Here is a 16,055-nt window from a genome sequence, read left to right as displayed (position 1 = left end):
TATAGCTGAAAATGACGACCTAAAACAATAATTTTAAAAGTCCTAAACACAGGGAACCCCGATCCTTCAATCGGCGACAGAACTTCATTTCTATTATGAATTCTGTGTAGGATTATACCAGACGTTGGGCGAAATATGAAGGGGAAGACCTGAACACTTTGTCAGAATGGATTAAATGTTTTAGAAATATAATAAAGAATTGTGTTAGAAAGGTTAAAGGCAATATGCGAACTATCTATCCTTACGTTTTCACTAGAATTAGAAAAAAGAATTAGAAAAAAAATACATATGAACAATATGTTATGGTTACAGCCGACAAGGCTTGTAACAATATCGTCTTTGTTTGTAAGGCTCATTATAATTATAAATGTACATATATTATAGAAGAATTTAGTTTTAAATCTACATCTAATCAAAGTACTGAAAGTACTACTACGAGTTGATGGTATTGATTATATAATGTTTAAATGAGTTGAGTTCTCTAATCCATATTTGGATTATGTGATATTATGTGCAATGATGAAAACTATCACTTTAAAATCTTTTCTTTTTGTTTTCTTTGATAAATAAAATTATATCATTTTATTTACGACTTTTCTATCATGTATTTTTAAGACGTATATTTTATTTTTTTAATATCTACTGGAATGTATGATAATTTATCAGAAATCGAACCTTTAAACATAGAAAACAAATACAGTGTAATACTAATTAGTTTTGGGATTTTTTTGTAAAATGACAATGTAGCTTGCATTTAAATTAAAGTAATTTGTATTTTTACAAAATATTAAAGGATACCATCATTGAAATGGTCACGGAGTTCAGAATATCATCATTAAAACTACCGGGAACAGTTTTTGGGCACTCAATATCATTTGACAGAAATATTATATATCAAGTAACTAGAAATTTCAAGTAGGAAAAATGGTACAACTGTTGTAAAATCATTAAAGAACTAAAACAACTCCTAAATAGACAAAAAAAAAAACAAAAAAAAAAAAACAAGAAAAAGCTTTAAACACATATATCTCAAACTAATTGGTCAAATCATTAGTATTACAAGTAGGGAATTAATACTTACAAATAGCGCAAATTGATTTTTTTCATAAACATGCTCATTGAATATTTTCACTGTTTTCTTATACATGTACATGTATTGACAAATAATTTGACATTTTCAATGCACATCAATATGTTTCAATTCTTGTGATTAAGCCAGTCTTGAAATTTATTCATATTTTTTACTTTCATTAATATATATATATATATATATATATATATATATATATATATATATATATATATATATATATATATATATATATATAAAGCACTAAAAATGACCAACGACACGAACAATAATAATTGTCAAATTTTCGGGACAACCTGTCCCTTCCTCAGGACAAAGAAAAAAGTTAAGAAGTCATAAAAACAAAGGAAATAGAGAAGCAAAAACAACTAGCACTACTACTAAACTACCAAACACTAAATATTTACAATGTTACATGTTTAATTTGGAGTTTATAAACAGTTGTGAACAAAGAAATCCGGAGCGCTATGAATTGCGTCCGGTCTATCGGGTGTAGTCTGGTGAAGTGTGATTTACATAATTGAACGAATTAATTATCGCTAATTAATTACGGCCAACAGTAAATCGTACATTGTCTTATTCTCTCAGAATAGCGTAACTCTATACATGATAAAAAGAAATTAAAGAAAAATAATATGGAAGGACAATTTTGAAATATGAATTTGGATATATTATAAATTTGGAAATCGGAAAAATGAAATAAACAAAAATGTGAGCTGTAAATATTTGGGTAGGTTGTTCCAGGATTACTAATGCGAATTAACGGTAAAGTTTACACTATATAGAGAGAATGAACGTGTTTGTTACAATCCGGGATTGGGTCTAGTTCACGTTCATCCTGGTGAAGTCATTAAGTTTGTTAATACCATTAGGGCGGAATGACTTCAGCCTGTGCATCCAGAACTTTTCCTTGTCTTTTCTCTGCGCGTCTGTCCATCTTGGATTATGGTCAATAACCACTACTGTCATGTCCTCCCATTTGTGACCTTCAAGGTTGAAATGTTCCCCAACGGGTTCATTGAGTTTTTTGGTCCTAATGGTAGAACGGTGATTATTGACAATTATTATTGTTCGTGTCGTTGGTCATTTTTAGTGCTTTATATAAATTTCCATCCGTGACCTTGTATCTACTTAGTAGATCCGACACTTAGGATATACAGTGTTGTTGGTTTTTAGTGCTTTTTATATCCTTTTTTCGCCAACTGTATCGTCTCAGATCCACCCGTATATCCATTATTTCTCTATTCTAATTCTCTGCACCTATCATTCATTTTTGTTTATTTCTATCATCGTTTGATTTTCTGGTTATTTATTTGTATTCCACTCTTGCAATTTAGTTCTTTCCACTCTTCTCTTCAAAATTTTATTCATGTAGCATTTGTTTTTATTTTTTTGAATTCTTGTACGAGTTATCTCCTACGTATCAAGAAAATAGTGCAATCGTTCGTTGAATCTTCGACTTCACACGGCTACAGTTTAAAAATTAGTCATATTCTTTAGGCAATTACCTGTTTATTTCCTTTTAAACATGTCTATAAAAAGTAATCCAACATTCAAACTTCTGAAGAAACAACACCAAAAATCAATCAAAACTGAACACCGGGTCTCGAATTTACAGACCTACTTAGAGTGTGACATTATACCTAAAGGTTTCCAGATTAATGTCACGCCTAACATAGGGCCGATCTCCAAACGCTTTCAAGAACGTTGGGAAGATATTACAAAGAGGTGTTCTAAACAATTGATGTCACTCTGTCTTTCTTGGGATATCCACAAGTTAGGACAATTTGAGAGTGATATCACTTCCTTAGAATCATCCCTCACTGATAGCATGTCCCAAGCTGATCTTGATCTTGAAGCCCATAATATTATTGACACCTATAATATGGCCCTAACAAATGAACTCAACAAGACTCAAAGAAAGAAATTTCTCCGAGACAGTGTTCCACAGACCAGGAACAACCGATCAGAGGTCCGAGTTAACAAAACACGTAAGCCCCGCTCGAGACGCTTCAAGCGCTTAACGACAATCGCAAGGGACGGACCCTCACAAACTCCTGACGTCTGCCCAGTGCTCAATAGATCTAGTGTTCCTCTCTCCGAATCGGAGACCTCACTTCTTTCCAAGGGGCTGAATTTCTGTCCCACGCCACATGAGGTCGACGAAAAACAAGTCAGAGAGGACACCCGAGCTTTCTTTCGGAGACTTCGGTTGAAGGAGCATTTTTCTAGAAAAAACTCCGAAGTTGACTCATATGACTCTTCTCAGCCACAATTGCACGACCTAGAGGAACACAAACTCTATCGGCCAAAAAGTGACTGGGAACCTGCACCGGGCAAATGCGGAGCCCTTGAGTCGTATATTGACGCCGTTGAGTCAGACATAGAGAAACTCCTTTCAATGCCAGACAAGGCTCCCGACAATTTGAGTAAGGAAGAGAGATCCGCCTTACAATCATTAAAGAATCGGGATGACATTGTAATCAAGAAAGCAGACAAAGGCTCTACAGTAGTAGTGCTTGATAAAGAGACGTACATGGCGGAGGCCCACAGACAACTCTCAGACGAACGTTTCTATAAGAAACTGGACTCTGACCCTACTAAAGAATTCTCCACCGCCATCACCAAAACTCTTGACGAAATGTTTGAGAAAAACGAGATTGGTATCAACGTCTATGAGACACTCAATCCTATTGACTGTAGACCAGGACAATTTTATCTGCTTCCTAAGATACACAAAGAAGGTATGCCAGGTCGCCCTATAGTTAGCGCAATTGGACACCCCACGGAGAAAATTTCTGAATACATCGATTTACATCTCCGTCCACACGTAGAGAATTTGCCATCCTATCTCAAGGACACCACGGACTACATTAACAAGACGCCCTCTACTGGCCTTCCAGATCATACCCTTCTCGTGACTATGGACGTCACATCTTTGTACACCAATATTCCGCACGATGAGGGTATCGAAGCCTGTAGAGAAGTCTGGGATAGTAGATCCATACAAATTCCTTCTACCGAGTCCCTTGCCAAGCTCCTTGAACATGTTCTCAAGTATAACAACTTCATGTTTAATGGAGAACATTACCTGCAGGTTAATGGCACTGCTATGGGTACGAAAATGGCACCATCTTATGCCAATATTTTCATGGGCAGACTGGAACGCAACTTGCTACTTCAAGCACCATTTAGGCCCCTTAGCTGGTTGCGTTTCATTGATGATATAGAGATGAAGTGGGTGGAAAGTCGCGAGAGCCTCGAGGCATTCATTTCGTTTGCCAACACCTTTCATCAGTCTATCAAATTTACAGTAGACGTATCTAATTCGAAAAACATATTCCTAGATACTACATCTACCCTGACTGATGGTGAAATCGAGTTCAGTCTCCACACGAAACCCACAGATTCCCATCTGTATCTTATGCCAACTAGCTGTCATCCCCCACACACATTTAAGGGTGTGCCTAAGGGTCTAGCCACCAGAATTCGGCGCATCTGTTCATCCCCTGCCTTATATCAAGAACAAAGCGGTCTCCTTAAGTCCCACTTATGCAAGAGAGGCTACAATGCCCGCACCGTACAAACTGCTATTGATGAGATTGCGGAACATGACAGGCAAAACCTATTACGCTACAAGGAAAAAGACAATAGCGGCAGGGTCCCTCTGGTAACCACATACCATCCCGTCCTTAAGAACCTCAGCGGTATCCTTCAAAAGAATCTGCCAATTCTCCACTCAAATAAACGAATGGCAGAGGTCTTTAAGGAGCCCCCATTGGCTGCATACAGACGCCCGAGGAACCTGAAGGACATGGTAGTAAGAACCAGATTGGACAATCCATTACCTAACGGGGGCTTTAAAACTTGCTCTGACAGAAGATGTCTTCTCTGTAAGTACAGCTCTGACACAGACAGTTTTAACAGCCCCGTTACAGGCCGCAGCTACAAAATACTAGGGAATTTGTCCTGTCAAACAGACAACTGCATTTATCTCATCAGTTGCAAAGTTTGCTCCGAACAGTATGTTGGTGAAACAGGAGATCTCCGCAGGAGAGTCAATAATCACCGTTCTACCATTAGGACCAAAAAACTCAATGAACCCGTTGGGGAACATTTCAACCTTGAAGGTCACAAATGGGAGGACATGACAGTAGTGGTTATTGACCATAATCCAAGATGGACAGACGCGCAGAGAAAAGACAAGGAAAAGTTCTGGATGCACAGACTGAAGTCATTCCGCCCTAATGGTATTAACAAACTTAATGACTTCACCAGGATGAACGTGAACTAGACCCAATCCCGGATTGTAACAAACAAGTTCATTCTCTCTATATAGTGTAAACTTTACCGTTAATTCGCATTAGTAATCCTGGAACAACCTACCCAAATATTTACAGCTCACATTTTTGTTTATTTCATTTTTCCGATTTCCAAATTTATAATATATCCAAATTCATATTTCAAAATTGTCCTTCCATATTATTTTTCTTTAATTTCTTTTTATCATGTATAGAGTTACGCTATTCTGAGAGAATAAGACAATGTACGATTTACTGTTGGCCGTAATTAATTAGCGATAATTAATTCGTTCAATTATGTAAATCACACTTCACCAGACTACACCCGATAGACCGGACGCAATTCATAGCGCTCCGGATTTCTTTGTTCACAACTGTTTATAAACTCCAAATTAAACATGTAACATTGTAAATATTTAGTGTTTGGTAGTTTAGTAGTAGTGCTAGTTGTTTTTGCTTCTCTATTTCCTTTGTTTTTATGACTTCTTAACTTTTTTCTTTGTCCTGAGGAAGGGACAGGTTGTCCCGAAAATTTGACAATTATTATTGTTCGTGTCGTTGGTCATTTTTAGTGCTTTATATAAATTTCCATCCGTGACCTTGTATCTACTTAGTAGATCCGACACTTAGGATATACAGTGTTGTTGGTTTTTAATGCTTTATATATATATATATATATATATATATATATATATATATATATATATATATATATATATATATTACATAATTCAATTTTATTGATTTTGTTTCCATTGAAATTCAACTCCTTGTCTTTCAAAATTTGCATGCACATTTGATATTTTAATTTTCTTGATTTAGCTACTCTTGAAATTCACTTCTTGAATTTTAACTGAAATGAGCATTTTATATGACATTTCGTTTGGTTTAGTCACTCGTGAAATAGATATAATTACTTGACTTTAATTGATATTGTAATAGGGTTCGTTGAATAATTTAAAAACGCAGTTGATCCTTGCTTCATTGTTGTATTTTATTAAATAATAGTAACCATGGTAACAGTAGAGTAGTATAATATAGTAGACCCTGTAATAACAATAACAATTATTAGACAAGCTAAAAATACACATTTAACTCCATTATAGTATATCATCATTATAATAAATCTCATACTTTATAATTCATATTCTCTTTAAATTAAATTGATATAAAAATAATTACCACTTCTTTATCACAGATCAATTTATCATAAAAATATTTCCTTTATTAATTTAGTCATTTAAAATAAAAAATCATAATAATTATCAAAATCATTATCTGATATTAAATAATTCTAAATCAAATAATCTTATGTGATTTCATATTGAACATTAACACAAATACAATTTCATGCATTGGACATAACACACATGAAATTTAATTCAACATAAAATATAGACATGCATGACAAATACTCAAAAATAAGTTCTGTCAACACATACATATAATGGAACAACACATAAACATAAAACACATAAATTACCTTTAATATGGTCAAAAGGTCTGGATTATATACTAGCTGTTACACATGTAGCTGTGACAGTCCTATAAGGAATGCATAACAATGAGTAATCTCCCTTAGCTGCTTTAAAAATCTTTAATAATAATAACTGCTTTATTTAATGAAAAATACCTATGCTTTTAAATTTGAAGAATTATTTAAATTATATGAAACAAAAGATAAAATTCCTAATTTTACTATTAATCACATTACAGTTATACAAGTTAATTATAAAAAATAGTTTTACAACTTTAGACTTATTTATTCATTTCACTCAGTCCTACATATATACAATTTAATTCTTGAATTAGAGTGAAATGTCTGATAAAATATTTATACTGCTCATTTACACAATCTCTCAAACTTGCATTCACCATTCAAACACCTTTTTCACTCACTTTCACATAAACATACAAAATCACAATCATACATGAAAATAATATTAAGAACAGACCTGAAATTCTGGAATTAAACAATCAAAGAAAATAAACTGCTACTCCCCAAAAATGTATGAAATCAGGAACATCAAGACATCCTCTCAGTTTGAACACAAAGACTGGTATGACCAGTTCTAACCAAAAATACACTGCCCACAAAGAGATTTCCCTCCAAAAACCCCGACCAATGAAATCTCACTGATGGGTCACTTCATAGGTCACTGACCTCTCAAAGTTTATTACTATAAATACTATAAGGGAAACATATTTATTTATACTAAAGTAATTCCTAAATAATTGTATCTTCTAAAGTATAATATACCTTAAATAAATAATAAATTCCTGAAATATAAATAAGTGAAATTAAATAAATTTCCTGTAAATAATAATGTCACAATTATTTTGTAGATGATAATACTAAACCTGTCAAATAAACACAAAATCTAAAATACTAAAACTATATACACTTTTCAAATATTTACACTTCACCACATATTCCCCCCAGGTGGCAAATGACGTCCTCGTCATTCTAACCGTGGTCAATTATGTTAAGTATAGTTGCTGCTACATCTTTCTCCATCCCTGAAAATAAATTGGTATTAGAAACAAGACTTTGTATACAATTTATTTTTTCCTCCCATGGTGACTGCACCAATGACTTTGTTATATACTTGCCTGAAGAATACCACTCTGGTGGTTTTCTTACCCTTTGCGATCTTCGTAATTGTACGGATGTTTCAGGTAAGGGTACCTCTTCCTGAACATCTTCAGTTTCTGTCTCCTTAGGTTCTTTAGCATCTTCCTGATTGTCTTGTACTACTTCTTTGTTCTCTTGTATAATCTCTTCATTCTCCTGTATAATCTCTTCGTTTTCTTGGATATCCTGTGATTTTTCTTCTATAATCTGTGGTTTCTCTGGTGTAACCTGTGGTTTCTCTGTTGTAATCTGCTGATCAGCATTATCCTTCTCATCCTTCTTTAAAAATTTTCTCGTCCTGACTGATGTTTTAACCTCATATGTTTCATCTTCAGAAGAAGACTCAGAAATTGACTGGGAATCAGTCACTGAATTCTCTCTATCTGTGATTTCTTTCTTCCTTGTCAGCCTGGTTCGTGGCTTAGGGATGGGTTTGTCCTGTGATGGAAAATTTGTTGATTCTGATAAATAACCAATAGGTAAAAGTAAATTTCTATGTAAATTTCTTTTCTTTCCTGATCCATCTTCTCTAATAACTGTATAAACTGGGATGTCTTTGTTGGGTTGCTCTAGTATTACATAAGGGGTATCCTCCCACTTGTCTGAAATTTTATGTTTTCCTTCGAATGCCAAAATTTTAACTAAAACCCTGTCTCCTTTTTGTAAAGATATTCCTCTTGCCTTAATGTCGTATGTTGTCTTTTGTCTCATCTGTGCTTCTTTTGCATTTTTTTCTGCTAATTGATATGCGCTAGCAAGTCTTTCCCTTAAGTCACTTATGTATTTGGTCTTGGATTCTTGATTTTCTTTTCTTATCCCAAAGGCAACGTCTATCGGTAGTCTCGGATTCCTCCCGAACATTAAAAAATAAGGTGATACTCCTGTAGTTTCGTGTTTTGTACAATTGTATGCATGAACAAGTGATGGTACATATGATTTCCAGTCATTTTTCTTTTCTTTTTCCAATGTTCCCAACATATTTAGAAGTGTTCTGTTGAATCTTTCGCACATGCCGTTTCCCATGGGGTGGTAACTGGTCGTTCTAGATTTCTTCATTCCTGTTAATATGCAGAGTTCTTTTATAATGGCACTTTCAAAGTTGGTTCCTTGATCCGAGTGTATCCTTTCTGGTATCCCGTAATGTACTATGAAGTTCTCAAATAAAGCTCTTGCTGTTGTTTTAGCTGTTTGATTGTGAGTTGGAATGGCTTGTGCATAGCGAGTAAAATGGTCAGTTATGATGAGTATGTTCTCTTGTCCTCCTTTAGATTTTTCCAGGCTCAGGAAATCCATACAGACAAGTTGTAAAGGAAAACAGGTCTCGATGCTTATCAGTGGAGCTCTCTGGTTTACTGGTGTTTTTCTCTTAACACATCTTCCACATGAATGTATCCAGTCTTCTACATCTCTGTCTATTCCTGGCCAGTAAAATCGCTCTCGTACTAATGATAATGTTCTATCTTTCCCAGGGTGTCCCATATCATTGTGTAGTGCTTTCAATACTGTATTTATATGATCTGATGGTAGAACTAGCTGTTTCTTGTTTTCCTCATTGTAGATAACCTCTCTGTACAAAATATCATTCTGCAATTTAAGATGATGAAATTGTCTGATGTAAGGTGATGGTCCAATTTCTGCAACTGTTGGTTTTCTGCCTAACTTAACGAAATGAATTATTTTGTCTAATTCTGGGTCTACCTTCTGTGCTTTTGTCCAGTCTATTATCTCTTTGTCCATTGTAACTGTTCCATCCTCTTCTAAATTTACTGATGTTGACAAGTTTTCAATGTAAGGTCCAGAAATCCTTGAGTTACAGATAGCCTTGACTGAATCTGATGATATTGACTCCATGTTTACAGGTGGTGAGATTCTACTAAGTCCATCAGCGTCATTGTTCTTCTTCCCTGGTCTATACAAGATGTTGAAATTAAATGCTGATAATGCGGCAAGCCATCGGTGTCCTGTGGCATCTAATTTGGCTGTCGTTAGCACGTACGTCATTGGGTTGTTATCTGTCAGCACTGTAAAATCCTGTCCATAAAGATAGTCCTTAAATTTGTCACATATGGCCCATTTCATGGCAAGAAATTCCAATTTATGTGGGGGGTATTTAGCCTCTGACTTTGTCAGTCCTCTGCTTGCATATGCCACTACTCGCTTCATTCCATCCTGTTGCTGATACAAAACTGCTCCAAGTCCTACTCCGGATGCATCGGTATGAAGCTCAAACGGAGAATGGCTGTCAGCATATGCCAGAATTGGTGCGGATGTTAAGTGATGTTTCAAAGTTCTAAAGGCTTCTTCCTGTTTTTCTCCCCATTCCCATTTCTTTCTGTTTGCTTTCTTAGTTTTCTGCTTCTGTGGAGTTGGCATAAGATCTGTAAGCGGCTTACTTACCTTGCTAAAATCTTTGATAAATCTTCTGTAGTATCCTACAAAACCAATGAACTTTCTTACCTCCTCTGGATTTTTCGGTGTAGGCCATTTGTTGACTTTTTCTGTCTTTTCCGGATCGATTTCAATACCCTCGGATGAAACAATATGTCCTATATACCTTACCTTGTCCTTGAAGAAACTGCACTTTTCTGGTGATAACTTCAGATTGGCCTGTTGTATCCTAGTAAGTACTTTCTCTATGTTTTCTAGATGTTCTTCAAATGTTCTTCCAAATATAATGATGTCGTCAATAAATATGCAGCATATGTTCAGATGGTAATCGTGTAGAATATTCTCCATCATGCGTTGGTAAGTTGCCGGTGCATTTGTTAGTCCGAACGGCATTCTCTCGTACTCGAAAAATCCTAAAGGGCCAACTGTGAATGCTGTCCTTTCTTTGTGGCTCTCTTTGATCTCTATCTGATGGTATCCACTTTTCATATCAATAATACTGAAGTACTTGCTGCCCTCTAAACAATTGAAAATTTCTTCCATTCTTGGTAAAGCATAGCTGTCTTTCTTAGTGATCTTGTTAAGTTGTCTGTAATCCACACATAGCCTTAGTGTTCCATTTTTCTTTCTCACCAGAACAACATTGGATGCCCAAGGACTATGGGAAGGTCTAATCATGCCTGTTGTTAAAAGTTGTTGTATATGTTTCTTGACTTCATTGTACATGGATGGTGGTATACTCCGATATCGTTGTTTAAATGGTTTCTCATCCAGTAAATCAATTCTATGTGTGACCTGATCTGTATGTCCTATATCACTGTCACTGGTGGAAAATATATCTCTGAATGACTCTATGAGTTGTTTTCCTCTCTGATATTCTTCATCTGATAACTTTGATTTCATAATGGTAATTTTCTTCATGACATCTATATCTGCCGTCTCAATTTTCTGTGGCATTTCTTCTATTGTGACAGGTTGTACTTCGCAGATGACTGCTCTAGGTGGGATGTTGATTGTTCTCGTTGTCACATTTGAAACGCAGACATTGATGATTTGTTTGGCATTGAAGTCATAATCTATCAGCTGCGGTTCCACATCTAAATCCTGATAGCAGTAGGAGTCTTCTGATGATTGTAGTATACATGTTGTATTGAAGTAAGGAATTTGTTTGTACATTTCTCCTGGAATTTCCATGACTGAATTTGGCTGAATAATTATCGGATGATGAGATGTATTTCTGATCAAAGCCAAAGTGTTGTTATTCCTGTTGAGCTCTTTTTCCCGAATTGTGATGCATCTAAAAGCCAAATACCATGATGTTCTCAATTTAGAATTTTGTAGATATTTGTTGCCATGTTGTTCTTTGAGTTTATCCATGATGGTCAGAAGAATATTGGTGCCTAGTAAAATGGGAACCTCTGAACTGTAGTTGCTAGTTGGTGTCACAAGAAGAAGTATGGGAAAATTTTCCTGTAAATCTGGAATTTGGATTTCAAGTTCAATGTAGCCTAAATAAGGAAGCTTTTCTCCACTTGCGCATTCAATGTCTAAAATGTGTGTCAAATCTTGTAATTTTGTATCCTTTAAATTTTTTCTGTAGTAATTTTCTGATACTGTGGAGACTGTTGATCCAGTATCTAGCAAACATTTAACAGGTTGATGGTTGATAAATATTTCTGCTTCTGTAGGCTCACCAGTTAATCCTGCTGGCACTCTGTTTGTAGGACCTAGTGCATAATTTAAGCCTATCGGCGGCCCTGTTCCATAGGCTTCTTCATGTTTAAATTCCTGCGTGTGTGGTCAATTTTCACTCTACAGCCTAATTTTATATGGCCATACTGTCCACAGCGAAAGCACTGTACTTCATCCATGCCATGCGTTCTCGGTGTTGGTGGTCTCCTCTGGTTAAATTGAGATTGAAATGGTCTATATTGTCTAATCTGCTGTTCTTGTTGTAGAAATCTTGGTTGGTATTGATTACTTTGTGGAAATCTTTGTCTGAATTGTTGATCTGGTCTTATATATTGATGTTTTGATGAATTTGGACCTTCCTGTCTTCCTGGCTGTTTCTTTGATTCATATTTGTCCATCCTGACCGAGAGTTGTTGTATCATCCCTTTGATTTCCTCCATATCTGATTCATTGGAAATAGATGATTTGGCAATTTGCTTATTTCCTATGGCGGATACTCTTGAAACTTGGTCCATCTCAATTTGTCTAAGTGCTACTCGTAAATCATCAAAATCTTCTATCGCATCATACTTGTGGCCACTGATATCTTTCAATGATGGCTTCAGTCCTGTCCATAACATTGATCGTAGCATACTATCCATAGCGTTCCTTCTAACTATTCCTTGAATAACAGCCTTGCCTAAAATGTCTTCTAGGCGACAACTCCACGCAGTAACGGTTTCATCTTCTTTTTGTCTAGCTCCGTAAAAATGAGCAAGGATATCTTCTTTCTTTTCTATATCTCCAAACACACTGTCCATTTTCTGCAATATTTCCTCAATAGAAGCTTCAGGGCCTATCCTCATCTGAACTCTTCCTGCTTCTCCTTTCAGAGATCGTCTAATCGATTGAAGTATCAATGGACGTGGATATATCTCCTCCCTCAACAAACAACTGACCTCATATCTCCAAAGGTCATATGATGTTTCATTCTTATTCATACCTCCTGAGAATATAGAAATTTTTGGTGGTTCCTTTAGAATACTTGTAGTGACTGTTTCTGTAGTTGACACAGGAAATGGACTACTAGTATCGCTATCTCCTTTCATCTTAAGCTTCTTTGGTTTAACTAACGGAGGTGGTAAGAGAGGTGGTATGCTAGTCTGTGGTTCCTTTTTAATTGCACTTGGTGAAAGAGTGAAATGTTTTATTTTCTCTCCTGGATGGGCATCTGCCTTTTTACCTCCAGTTAATAGTTCTCCAGACTTCATCAAGTACTCTTGCATCCATATTTTCAAATCATCTGGGTTGCTAACTTTTGGCATCTCTTTTAACTCTTTGAGGGTTTTTAACAAGTTTGCGTATTCATCCTCCTTGGAACCTTTCTCTGGTGATTCATTTAATTCCAGGCTCTCTTCCTCAGTACCTTCAATTTCATCGCTTTTTTGATCCTTTCCAGTTGCCATGATGTATTGTAGTTGAAATAATTGTGTATTCAAAACACGAAAACGCGTTGTACATGTACACTCGAGCAATATCACGACTAAGTCACGTGAAACACAAAATAAAGTTGTAAGTCGTAATTAAATTCTAAATAAATTTAAATAAACTAAATAAATAGACTTAATTAAGTTGACTATTTATATGCTGAAAAAAAAAAAAAATTAAACCTGAAATTCAAATTTGATTAAATGTCTTATCAAGCTAAATAACTAATTATATTTCAATCTAAATGATACTACGAAAACTTAATGCGGATAATTGATGCCAGACTCAAATTGATCAGAAATTTAACCTACTTACACCAAACAGAACTAAATACAACACAACAACACAACTCCTTGGACAACAAACCACTGAACTTCAAATCACAACTTCAAACAAAATACAACTGTGTGCAAGCAAGATGTGTGTATGTTTCCTTTCAAACAACACTATCTCTCAACCTATCTGAAATCCCTGATGACTTATACTCCTATTTATTTCATTTAATAAATGTTTTGTTTTCAAAAATAAATTAATAAATAAATGGCTTATCTACATACAAAAAAAATGAAGGGAGAAAGAAAGAAAAAATGTAAACAAACACACTTCCGGTACCGTGACCTTGACCTTGACTTAATTCAGAAAACACCAAAAACTCGAGTATGACTATGCAAGTAAAATAAATACACAACAAACTCTTACCATGTTGTCTTTAGAGTCAAATATACACACTAAACACACAATAATGTTTCTGCAGAATAGCAAGTAATTGTATGCATACAGTAAGTTTTGTATAGGCCTAGATTACTAATGTAAACACAATTCGTTGACACTAGTGCACTTTGACGACGAAGAATTCTGTCTGGTTTAGAATATGCGTACGCAGAGATCTATTCTACATGTAAATATAGCACTACAGCTAAGTATATTTACCAGAAGTAGAACATCTTAATGTCTCGATCCCTCCGGAGATGAATATCGACGATGAACAGAATTATTCCAGCGTTGAAAAGTAGGAAAACACAAGTTGTCAAATCTCTGTGATGGTTCACACGCTATTTTCACTTTCCGGTGTTGAGCGTTGAATTCCGATCCCGATCTAAATACCAGTCGACATCAGATGATCCAGGACTGCAGTAAACATCACGTTGGGCGCCAAAATGTAATAGGGTTCGTTGAATAATTTAAAAACGCAGTTGATCCTTGCTTCATTGTTGTATTTTATTAAATAATAGTAACCATGGTAACAGTAGAGTAGTATAATATAGTAGACCCTGTAATAACAATAACAATTATTAGACAAGCTAAAAATACACATTTAACTCCATTATAGTATATCATCATTATAATAAATCTCATACTTTATAATTCATATTCTCTTTAAATTAAATTGATATAAAAATAATTACCACTTCTTTATCACAGATCAATTTATCATAAAAATATTTCCTTTATTAATTTAGTCATTTAAAATAAAAAATCATAATAATTATCAAAATCATTATCTGATATTAAATAATTCTAAATCAAATAATCTTATGTGATTTCATATTGAACATTAACACAAATACAATTTCATGCATTGGACATAACACACATGAAATTTAATTCAACATAAAATATAGACATGCATGACAAATACTCAAAAATAAGTTCTGTCAACACATACATATAATGGAACAACACATAAACATAAAACACATAAATTACCTTTAATATGGTCAAAAGGTCTGGATTATATACTAGCTGTTACACATGTAGCTGTGACAGTCCTATAAGGAATGCATAACAATGAGTAATCTCCCTTAGCTGCTTTAAAAATCTTTAATAATAATAACTGCTTTATTTAATGAAAAATACCTATGCTTTTAAATTTGAAGAATTATTTAAATTATATGAAACAAAAGATAAAATTCCTAATTTTACTATTAATCACATTACAGTTATACAAGTTAATTATAAAAAATAGTTTTACAACTTTAGACTTATTTATTCATTTCACTCAGTCCTACATATATACAATTTAATTCTTGAATTAGAGTGAAATGTCTGATAAAATATTTATACTGCTCATTTACACAATCTCTCAAACTTGCATTCACCATTCAAACACCTTTTTCACTCACTTTCACATAAACATACAAAATCACAATCATACATGAAAATAATATTAAGAACAGACCTGAAATTCTGGAATTAAACAATCAAAGAAAATAAACTGCTACTCCCCAAAAATGTATGAAATCAGGAACATCAAGACATCCTCTCAGTTTGAACACAAAGACTGGTATGACCAGTTCTAACCAAAAATACACTGCCCACAAAGAGATTTCCCTCCAAAAACCCCGACCAATGAAATCTCACTGATGGGTCACTTCATAGGTCACTGACCTCTCAAAGTTTATTACTATAAATACTATAAGGGAAACATATTTATTTATACTAAAGTAATTCCTAAATAATTGTATCTTCTAAAGTATAATAT

At 34.6% G+C, this 16,055-nt stretch overlaps 1 long non-coding RNA gene across 1 annotated transcript; it reads right to left on the bottom strand.

The window, feature by feature from the left end:
* Positions 1 to 6,371: 6,371 nt before the first annotated feature.
* On the bottom strand, positions 6,372 to 15,396 carry LOC133200258 (uncharacterized). The gene is made up of 4 exons (XR_009722907.1): positions 15,281 to 15,396; positions 14,504 to 14,844; positions 6,875 to 6,936; positions 6,372 to 6,438 (listed from the first exon to the last, which is right to left on the bottom strand). It is a non-coding gene; the product is annotated as an uncharacterized LOC133200258 (long non-coding RNA).
* Between the last annotated feature and the right edge of the window lie 659 nt (positions 15,397 to 16,055).

Source organism: Saccostrea echinata, unplaced genomic scaffold (genome assembly GCF_033153115.1).
Source record: "Saccostrea echinata isolate AGI-Se365-2 ecotype Australia unplaced genomic scaffold, CSIRO_AGI_Sech_v1 ptg000037l, whole genome shotgun sequence".
NCBI lineage: Eukaryota > Metazoa > Mollusca > Bivalvia > Ostreida > Ostreidae > Saccostrea > Saccostrea echinata.
This window is presented reverse-complemented; position numbering and strand designations above follow the sequence as displayed.